This window comes from Euprymna scolopes, chromosome 5, assembly GCF_053919585.1.
Source record: "Euprymna scolopes isolate OS-2025 chromosome 5, ASM5391958v1, whole genome shotgun sequence".
Lineage (NCBI taxonomy): Eukaryota > Metazoa > Mollusca > Cephalopoda > Sepiida > Sepiolidae > Euprymna > Euprymna scolopes.
The window spans coordinates 105,258,668-105,269,626 of record NC_136486.1 but is presented as its reverse complement, the minus strand read 5'-3'; positions in this window follow the sequence as shown (position 1 = coordinate 105,269,626).

The window sequence follows — 10,959 nt, the reverse complement described above, 5'->3', positions numbered from 1 at the left end:
TTTTGCCAGTGTCACTCATACTGAATTCATATTAAGAACAATGGTCTTCATATTTTGGCCAAGTATCAGGAAAATCTAATGGATGGATCAAACGCTATAGGGCAAAAAGTGTCATTTTGGTCGATTTGGGGCATTTGGGGCTTCTTTTGAGCCCCTGGGGCGCCTAATCCAAGTGTAAATGAATAACGGTGCAGTTTCAGGCCTTAACACATGTATATTTGAGTTGACCACCGTGAAACCCCACTATATAGTCAGACATATCAAGTTTTCTTGAGAAATATGAAAAAGAGCCACAAAAACAGGCGTTTTTAGCACTAAAAGTTCCCGGGGACGCGAACCAAAGTGTGGCCAGGGCCATGCATACTTGATTTATATTAAGAACAATATGCTCTACATTTGGCCAAGTTTCAAAATAATCTAATGGATGGATCAAAAGTTATGGGGCAAAATGTGTCATTTTTTGCCATTTGGGGCATGTTTGACCACTTTTGAGACCCTGGGGGCGCAACAGGAATTTTTGTAAAAATTTGTTTTTTTTACTGTGCACATCTATTTAATGAAATACAATTTGTGGCAAAATTTCAGGAAAAACTAATGGATGGTTATCTGGCAATAGTCCGGAATAACGGACGCACAAACGCACGGAAGCACGGAAGCACAGACCCACTGAAAACATAGGTCCCTCTCCGATAAATCGGGGGACCAAAAATATGTAACTTGGGTCTATCAGCTTGAATCGAAACCAAAACATACAACTCCACTTTCTTAACCTTTGATACACGCCCATACGCATATATATATATATATATATATATATATATATATATATATATATATATATATATATTTAAAGGAGATTAGAACAATAGTCTAAAGAGCAGAGTGTATTTTAATGTAATAGTGAAATTACTAGTTTAATTAAAATACAGGAAAGGAAAAGTGCTCGTTGTAATTTAGATATATAATAAGCTCGATAGGTAAATTTAATAAAAACCCTTCACAATTTACTGATGAGGAAACCTTGTTTATTAAAAAACTATATGTAATAATTATTGTCCGTAACTTGATATCTACCACAATAAAAACACTGTTTTCCGAAACGATCGTACAAATAATTGATTTTGTTGTTGTTCCTTCTTATGAAACGGATTTTTAATTTAATTATAATTTGATTTTTAAATTATCAATAACATTACTAAATATATATATATATATATATATATATATATATATATACTAGCAGTTCAGCCCGGCTTTGCTTGGGCCCTATGTACTGTTCATAACTTTGTGTGCATATATATTAAAAAGTTTGACTCATATCGAGGTAATCTAAAATGTAAAGTGTTTAGACCCAAAACTGGTGGAGGAGTTTGATAGAGTTTTCATAATTCAAACCGTTTAACCTTGCCAGCCAAATCTCTGGATGAAGACCGATTAAAAAGATTTTCCCAAATCTCAATATGCAAAATCTCGAGTCTGTAGATAAAAAATTGACAAAGTAGTTTGGTAGGGAAATGTAAACACGCAGACACATACAGATAATTTCACTATGACATATATATATGTATGTATGTATATATATAAATATATATATATATATATATTGTGCCGCATAAAAAAGAACACACTTGTAATTCTTTCAAAAACTGCAAATTCAGCTAAGCTGGTTGTAACTGTTTAAACCACCTATACGCCATTTGATTCGCCTTTTATTCCTCTATAATTTGACTTATTTATATTTGACTTTTAATTGAAGTATCTTAGTGTTCATGTCAATTTAAAAAATTAACTTCATATCGAGAAGGCAAAAAAAACCCGTACAATAGAAAATAGTAATGCAACACAAATACAACAGGAAGACAATGAACTAGTTAATATTTAGTAGCTTACCCATTCTAGATTTTACTGCCTGCAAATTTTGGGACATTCTCTTGAATTAGTTTGCAGCAATACTCCGGTGAAGTGACATCCCACTCTTCTTTAATTTTTGTCCAAAGTTCTTCTAGATTTGAAATTTTATCATTACGTAGCTGTTGCTTCATGTATTGCAATAGGTTTTCGATATGAATGAGGTCTGGAGATTGTGCAGACTAATCCAAACACGGAATATCATGCTCTTGAAGGAACATCTTGACATTCCCAGCTGTGTGAATGGGAGCATCATCCTGTATAAAGATAGGGATTATCATCCAAATTCTGACCAAAGTAAAGTGGAAAATACTCAATCAATGTACTTGGTCGAATTAATTTGACCTTGCAAGCGACTTTTAGGCCCTGGGCCATTATCACTAATAACGCCCCACACCAAAACTGAACCTTCACCACCTTTAATGTTTAAACTGTGCACCTAGGATTAAATTCTTCGTCCTTCCTTCAACCGACGTACTGCCTACCATCACTTCGTAACTTATGAACTTGCTTTCGTCGCTAAAAAGCACTTTTGACAAATATGAAGAGAACTAATCTTTATCGCATTTGACGAAGTCCAGACGACGCTTTCTGTTCTTTACAAAAATCATAGGCTTTCGTCTTGGAACACAGTCTCGCAAATTAAATCTTTTCTTAGCTGTAGAAAGAGAGCCCTTTTTAACAAGATTACACTGTTATTAGATTTGGGGGGCCGTTTCAAATCTGTTTCTGTGGCTGTGGATCTTGATAGCATTGTCTTTTCTGTAAGAAGTAACTCTATGACGACCAGATTTAGGGGCATCATGAAGACTGTCCGTATTTTGGTGCTTTTGCAGTAATTCGTACCGTTTTCACATTTTAATTTGCAATCGATTTCTCGATTAGATAACCCAGAAAGGTAGAGATTAATGAGCTCCTGACGATCACTAAGAGAGACTCGAAGCATATGGACTAAATGTTACATTGTATAACCTAGACACAACAATTAGGATTGGAGATGCAAAAAGGTTGATGTTTTACCATTGGAGATGCTAAAAGGTAGATATTTTAAGCTGGTTTTAAGTTCATTTGTTGCTGCAGAGTTTTTTGGGGGGGAGTTTTGCCTTCTCGATTTGAAGCTATTTTTTTAAATTGACGGGGACATTGGGATACTTCATTAAAAGCCAAATATAAAAACCTAAAATGTAGAATAAAAGGCGAATCAAATGAGGCATTAGTTGTTAAAACAGTTATAATCAATTTAGCTTCAAATAGCGGTTTTTGAAAAAAAATTGACAAGTACGGACTTTCTTTTTAACGGCACTATATATATATATATATATATATATATATATATATATATATATATATATATATATATATATATATATATATATATATATTACCGTATTACCTGTTTTAGTTACACATGGTTCTGCTACCGGATCGTATTTGCGATCCAACAACTTCGTCAGACTTGGATAGAAGTTGTTATTATGATTTGGAAAGACAATATAAAAAGAAGACAATGAAAAAAGGGGGGATCTCAATTTTGATCTGACAACATTTAAGTTTTAAGATGTAATAATTAAATTTAAAAAAAAATACTCGAACACGGGCGAAGTTGAGTTTAAAAACTTTAGCCAGATAGACCCGGATTTCGAGTGTATGGAGAAGAGAGAGGGGGGAGACAGACAGAGAGAGAGGAAGAGGGGTAGGTGTAGAGAGAAGACGGGACAGGTAATGTTGTCGTGGTGTCATGAAGTTTCGCACGTTAATGATTAGTGGGGAGGGCTTGTTCGGAGTAACTAAGATGCATCCTCTTAATGTACCTATTTACTATGCCTCCCCACGGGATAGAGTTAGACACCAGGGTCGTTTTTTAACGTGGAGAAAAGGTACAAAAATAAAATTGTCTCGGTCGTGAAGGATTTCTCCTCCACCGAAAGAGAACAAGAAATAGAAGCGCAGCATCTGAAGAATAGATACTACACTTTGATCTTGGCCCGAAGGCCAAGTCCTCTTAATGTAAGCAGAATTTATAATCAATTTAAATGAATTAGCTATTTAAATGTATTTGCTGTAAAGATCTTTAAGAAATTAAATAATTAAATTGAAAATTGCAGGGTATGAATTGAATAGGTAAAATTATAAAATATGCATGTAGGGAGATATAGGTAATAATAATAATAATAATAATAATAATAATAATAATAATAATAATAATAATAATAATAAAAGACAGAAAAAATATATAATATATCTATACATCTATCTATATATATATAATAAAATAAAATAAAACTACTAATGATAATAATGAGAATTACAAAAACATAATAATAATAATAATAATAATAATAATAATAATAATAATAATAATAACAGAGAGCGATACTAATAATAAGATGATAAAGATGAAAATAATAGTAACAATGAAAGTAAAGCGACTGCAGAAACCACGTCTTCTTGAACAGCACAAAACTAACCGACTTAAATATGCCACCAAATACCAGACTTGGGATGAAGAGAAGTGGGAAAATGTAATTTTCTCCGATGAGAAAAAGTTTAATCTAGATGGTCCAGATTGATTTCAACGCTATTGGCATGATAAAAATTTGCCCAAAGAGACTTTTTCAACTCGGCATAGTGGAGGAGGGTCTTTAATGATCTGGAGTGCTTTTTCGTCAGTTGGGACCCTAAAGTTGCAAGTAGCGAAAGGCCGGCAAACATCATTGAAGTACATTTTAATGCTTGAAAATGCTTCTATCAGGACTGAAGGTCCGCGTCTGTGTGGAAGAAATTGGATTTTCCAGCAAGACAACGCTGCGATACACACTTCTCGACAAGCACGAGAATAATTTTCTTCAAATAATATGGAATTGTTAGATCAAAAGAAGTGTTCAAGGATGGAACCCAGTATGATTCGATAAAGGAACTTTCTGATTCAGTTTTCAGTAAATAGGATAAAATTCATTCACAACTTATAAAAAAACTTAGTCGCAAGCATGCCGAAGAGAACTTTTGAAGTAATTCGTAATAATGGAGGCTATACTAAATACTGAGACCCTTTTTAGTAATTTCTAATTGCCTTTTGTTAGATAAATTATCAGTGGTCTTATCATTTTGACCAGGTTTGTTTGTTTTTTAAAAAATAATTATTAGATCAGGGTTAAGGTTTCGAATGAAGCAGATTTAATTTTTTTCGATCATATTTTCCCTTTTGGCAATGGTTTCAACTATTTGTGTGATTAAAAATTCGATAATATGCGTAAACACTTACTTTCTTAAATGGTCTTATGATTTTGACCAAGACTATATATATATATATATATATATATATATATATATACATATGTATATGTATGTAGTGCATATATGTGTATGTCAATAGTATTGAGCACCTTCTCCAGGTTTTTACTAATTACCAGTTTTGCTATATACATAAATAAATATATATACATACATATATATGTATATAAGAGGTGGATATGGTTTGCTTGAAGCATTGTATAGTAAGTATTTAAATGAAATGCGTAGAAGGCGGTGCAACGCATAGGTAACTGAAAGACACAAGCTGAAGCAGGTGAGAAAATTTTATTAATACAACTTACAAATACATGTGTACATATTCATATATATCATATACACATTATATTTATATTTGCACCGTGATCACCTGGGAAAGTTGGTCTGATGGTATATCCGTGTTATATAATATTTCGAGAAAGATCTCTTCGTCAGATATTTATTTGACTTTCGTTCAAACGCACTGCTGTAAACAGATATATATATATATATATATATATATATATATATAGTCATCCACATACAGTACTGTTTCGCTGTTTCACAGCTCATCAGTGCGGCTAGACAGGCAACTACCTCAAGCCAGGATCGAAACCCGACCGTTTGTACGGCAGTCAAGGCTCCTAACCATTACGCTATTGGCGGCTGCTTGAACGAGTAGTGAGTTTAACGATGTTTTCATATCGTCTGAAATACCTCCGCTCGATTTGTTTACACAAAGAGCGTCGCTTATATATATATACATGAATCTTAAATATTTTGCTTTCGATTCTAGTTGATGGCATTTCATTTTTATAAATATCATGAAATCAGGTATTAAACACAATGTAATAAATGCTCTGTAATAATAACTAAGAAATCTGCATTAACTTATTTTAAACATATTAATACGCATTAACGTATTTTAAAACCGGACAAGGCCAGACGCTCCTCGCTATTTTATAATAACATTATTTTTACCAAACCATCTCTAATAGAATTCTTAAATTATCTGTAAATAAAAGCACATCTGCGAATTATTACAATAACGCTCTGCTAAATTCATCCTATAATGTTAATTTTAACAAAGATACTAATAACTATAGGTCCTGTGCTTCCAATTACATAACATTCCCTACCTCCCCTTTTAATTAAAATGTATCGCGAAGACATACATTTTCTACTACTCACTTTAAGCTAAGAATGAAATACATATATGCTCACCCCGCTGGCAAAGAAGGTTGTCATGCCATAATCCAATAAATAATAACGTATCAATAGAATTAAATAAACCACGATAATTCCGTAATCTTTGCGCCCTCGAAAGTCAACACAGTCCGTGTGATCTCATGGCCTCGTAATAACCCAAATTCGATTTCAGGAGTATCGTTTACTTTCGTCGACACTACACGTGATCGATAAATCCTCAGCAATCAGCCGAACAACAAAAACCGAGGTCCATCTGCATACTCAACACGGGAAATCATCGACCATGTCTTTACAGACCAGCTTTTCTTTCCACAGGTGGCACCAAAAATTTTTTTCCACATCCCAGGTCTTACCCCTCTTTTTATCATTAACATACAATTATACTGCTAATATTTTGGGAACACAGAAAACTTCTTCTACTTTCTCTGGTAGTCAGCACACTATTTTCCAAGGTACCTGCTAACTTCATAATTTCATTTACGGATACATAGTTTTAGATACTAATTTTGGTACCTTTCATTCACAATAGGGCAACATTTTATTTCTAAAGTTGTTACGTATCGGCGGCATATATATTATTTTCCTTTACTACTTACTATGAGCGATTTGCCAACCAATGAATTCACTGTTATTATTTCCATACGAACCTGCTGGAGAAATTCATTCCCCAAAGCTGATATTAAGCCTGTCCTGCCTCACAGAAACCCGTCTGCATTTTTAGTTTGTTATATCGAGAATTACTAAATTGACTCGGAGTCGGGATGGGCAACTTTGTCCCATATATAGGCGCATAACATCGCCGAAAACAGATTTTTTTTCTAGAGGTGCATATTCATCGTGCTTTTCTGTCGAGTAATTCATCTTGAAAAAAAAAAATTGTGACAAAAAACATATTTGGGCGAGCCACTCTCGAAAACAAAAATAAACAACCGCCTATTTAATCTTGTCCCCTCTTTAAAATTCTAATTTTACTAGCCGACCATGCGTCCAAAGAACTCGTTTTTAACTCGTAACCTGTTTTTTATTCTTTCTAAATTAACATTTTGCAGACTCCTGGAAAACAAACAAAAAATTATACAATAAATAACAATTAAAACATCAATGCACATTTTTTCCTATTCTAAAAATTCCACATTAATTTCTAATTAACTACAAAAAACAACGTTTTCCAGGCCTTTTTGTAATGTCTAATGAATAAAAAAAAACTGGAAAAATAAGCAATGTCCACAATATTCAGGGACTGTCCATTGCTTCTAACTCAAAAAAGAACACCAATCTTCAAAACGATAGCTCTTTCTTTTAAGTTTATGCCACTGACGCTCACGAACATCAAACGCCTTACCGTGATTGACACGAAATCAAAAACAATCCGATTTTTATATAACGTCGCCTGTGCTCCGAGCCAGTTAACATTTCAACATAAATTCTTCTTTTTTTTTTACGTCTAATTTTGCATCGAGTGATATTTTTTCTGTTCATAATAAGATTTTCTTTTATATATTAAACGATCTCTTTTTTTTACTACTTTAACATATAAAGTTTTACATATAACTTATTCTGTGTATGTGTGTGTGTGCGTATGTGTTTTTCCTTTCTATAAAGAACCTTGTGCGTATGTACGTGTGTATTTTACTCAGCATTTTCGACAAAGTCTCTAGAACACTGTCTGCTCCCTGCGTTTTTATTATTTTTTTCAATCGAAATTCTTTCTTTTTTTTCAGACATTTTATTGTATTTGTATGTGTTTTTTTTTTTGTTTTGTTTTTTTTTTGTTTTTTTCGACACCAAATCTCTCTTCCACTTAGGGCCTGTTTTCCACGTTGTGTTTATTTCAATCCAGGTTCGATATGGAATCGCCGATGCGATTTGGTCTATGACAACCAAAATTGATTTATGTTGTATAAAGGGGTTATCACACGGTTTATGTTTTACAAAGATGAATGTATTAGAAGAAGAAGAAGAAGAAGAAGAAGAAGAAGAAGAAGAAGAAGAAGAAGAAGAAGAAGAAGAAGAAGAAGAAGAAGAAGAAGAAGATGAGATGCTTCATACCTTTTCTTTATCACGTAGTTCTTTTGTTTTCACTGGTGGGCTCTGTGATAAAACATGCAACGCCATAACCGATTGATGCACCTTTTTTCTTCTTTTGTGAAACCACAGTACAACGCTTTATATTTTTAAAATATAATTCATTTCAGCTGTCTCAGTGGTCTTCACAAAGAGTCTGCATTACGTGTCTACATGCTTGTTACTTACAGTCCCGCCGCCCGGCTTTGAAACACGTCTGCTCACTTTCCTGACCAAAGTCAAACTCCCCAATCTAATCTTCTTGGTCTCTTGACATGTCAGTTCCGTTACGTTAATATCAAAAGCACACATCTCCTAACGTGTGACCTCTCTCGCGTAATGTTATTTTGTTTATATGTAATTTTGCTAATTTCTGTAAACATCTTCACCTAGAACTTATTGTTACATTCCAGGCTAATTTATTCTCTAAACTTCCGATATAAACTATTTTAACAATATCACTGGATAGATAGATAAATAAATAGATAGACAGATAGATAGATCGATAATAATTAATTTTTAGCTCTATTAGTATCTAACATATCATATAAGCAACATTTTATCTCATTATAGGAAATAGATTAAACACTAATAATTGCAACAAGACGATTGTTTTCACTAATAACATGAACATACTCATTTTACAATTCAGTATGCATTAACTAAGAATATAAGCATACTACTAAAGCAAGAGCAAGTGGATTTCAAACTAAACTGTATAGCGATGAATAATCACATTAGAAATATCACATTGTTCAACCCCCCTTATTTTCAGTTATGAAAACAAATTTTATTTTTCTGAATAAAAAATCTTATGTTATTTCTTCCTGTTTGCAGAATAGGAAGTTTAAATAGAACCAATTAATTACAACTTAAATAAAATCAAATCAAACTTGAAATTAATATCAAAAATAATTATATGGTGCTTCTGCACTTCAATGCCCATTTTTCCGCGAGTTTTACTCGGCAACACCCGGAGAACGACGGAAAATGCTTGATTATACCAGGTGAGTAAAGAGAGACGCGAGCAGGCGAGAAGACGGTAAAAAAAAAATGGAAGAAAAAAGAAAGAAAAGGTAGTGCACTACTGACCACTGGACCTCCTTGATTCATAGAACCTTTTTCGAGACGTCCCATATACTTAAAACCTACAACGAAAGTGCGATATCGGATCGGATCACGCTCTCACCGACTGGAAAAACATTTTAAGACTATTTCCTTAGGCATTCCCTGCAAATCGCAGGCCTAGTGTCCGTTTTTATTAGACCGAAGACATAATGTCGGGAGTGTCGTCGAAGGTTACGACCCTCCTGAGAAGGAGGGTTTTCTTGTCATAGTCCCAGACCGTAAATCAGAAACCCTTCCTTCTGTTGACTAAAAAATATATACTGCCGGAGACCACGATAGTCTCCAATTGCTGGAAACCGTACTGCAAAGTAGGATCAGAAGGGCACGAACATCTTACAGTTAACCACAGCCATAATTTCGTGGATCCTACAAGTAGGGCTACCACAAATAACGTGGAGAGGATGTGGAAGAAAGCGAAACAACTAAATAAAAGAGAGGGTGGGACCAACCGCGATCTGATTGACAGTTATTTCAGTTAATTTATTGATATGTGGCGACAAATATTCGGAAAGAATCATTTTGTCTTTATCTTAAGGCATATAGTAAAAAATAGTTCAGGAACTTCCTTGTATATTCTCTAACAACATTTCCCAGCCTATTTTGCCGTCGTAGGTTACTTTACTTCAACCGGTAGAAAATACTATCCTTAAGGAAATACCTTATCCTAAGAAAACAACATGTCACCCCAAAAAGTATAAACCTACCGTTAACTCACAATAAATGACAAGCACTAACAACCAATTAAAAAAAAACATAAAACAACAAATATTTCCAGAAAAAAATTGATTTTGCTGAAGAATGCATATAAAAAATGTCGTCGTCAGCTGCCTTAAACTTTTCTTTGGATATAAAAAAAAAATAAAAAATTAAAAAAAAATTATAAAAATACAAAAAAAAAAACGTACACCTGTTTCATTGAAAAAAATACTTAACAAAAAATATTTATATACCCCAAAACCTAAAGAATGTGTAAATACTTTTTTAATAATTAATGAATAAAATGCCCAAATAACCTTGCATACACAAACAAAATTCAAAATATATTTGTTCACTAATACAAAGAAACAGAACTTTAATTACCTCCCCTTCCAAAAATTAAGAAAAAAACAGAAAAAAATACAGTTGCCATAACAAAAAAAAAAAATTAGGAAAAAATTACGGTAGATTTGTTTTCTTTTCTTTCTTTTTTGTTCTTTTTCTTTTTTGTTTGTTTGTTGTTTTCATTCACTCGGTTTAATCCGGCAGTTTCTGTCGTCGCCGGGCATTGACAAGCGAAACTTACGGAAGAACGAGCACTAATAGTGCAGGAGTGCCAATTATATGATTATCAATTCTAAAATACGTTCCAGACGTTAAGTCGCCTATTTTTAACTCAAACTGTTA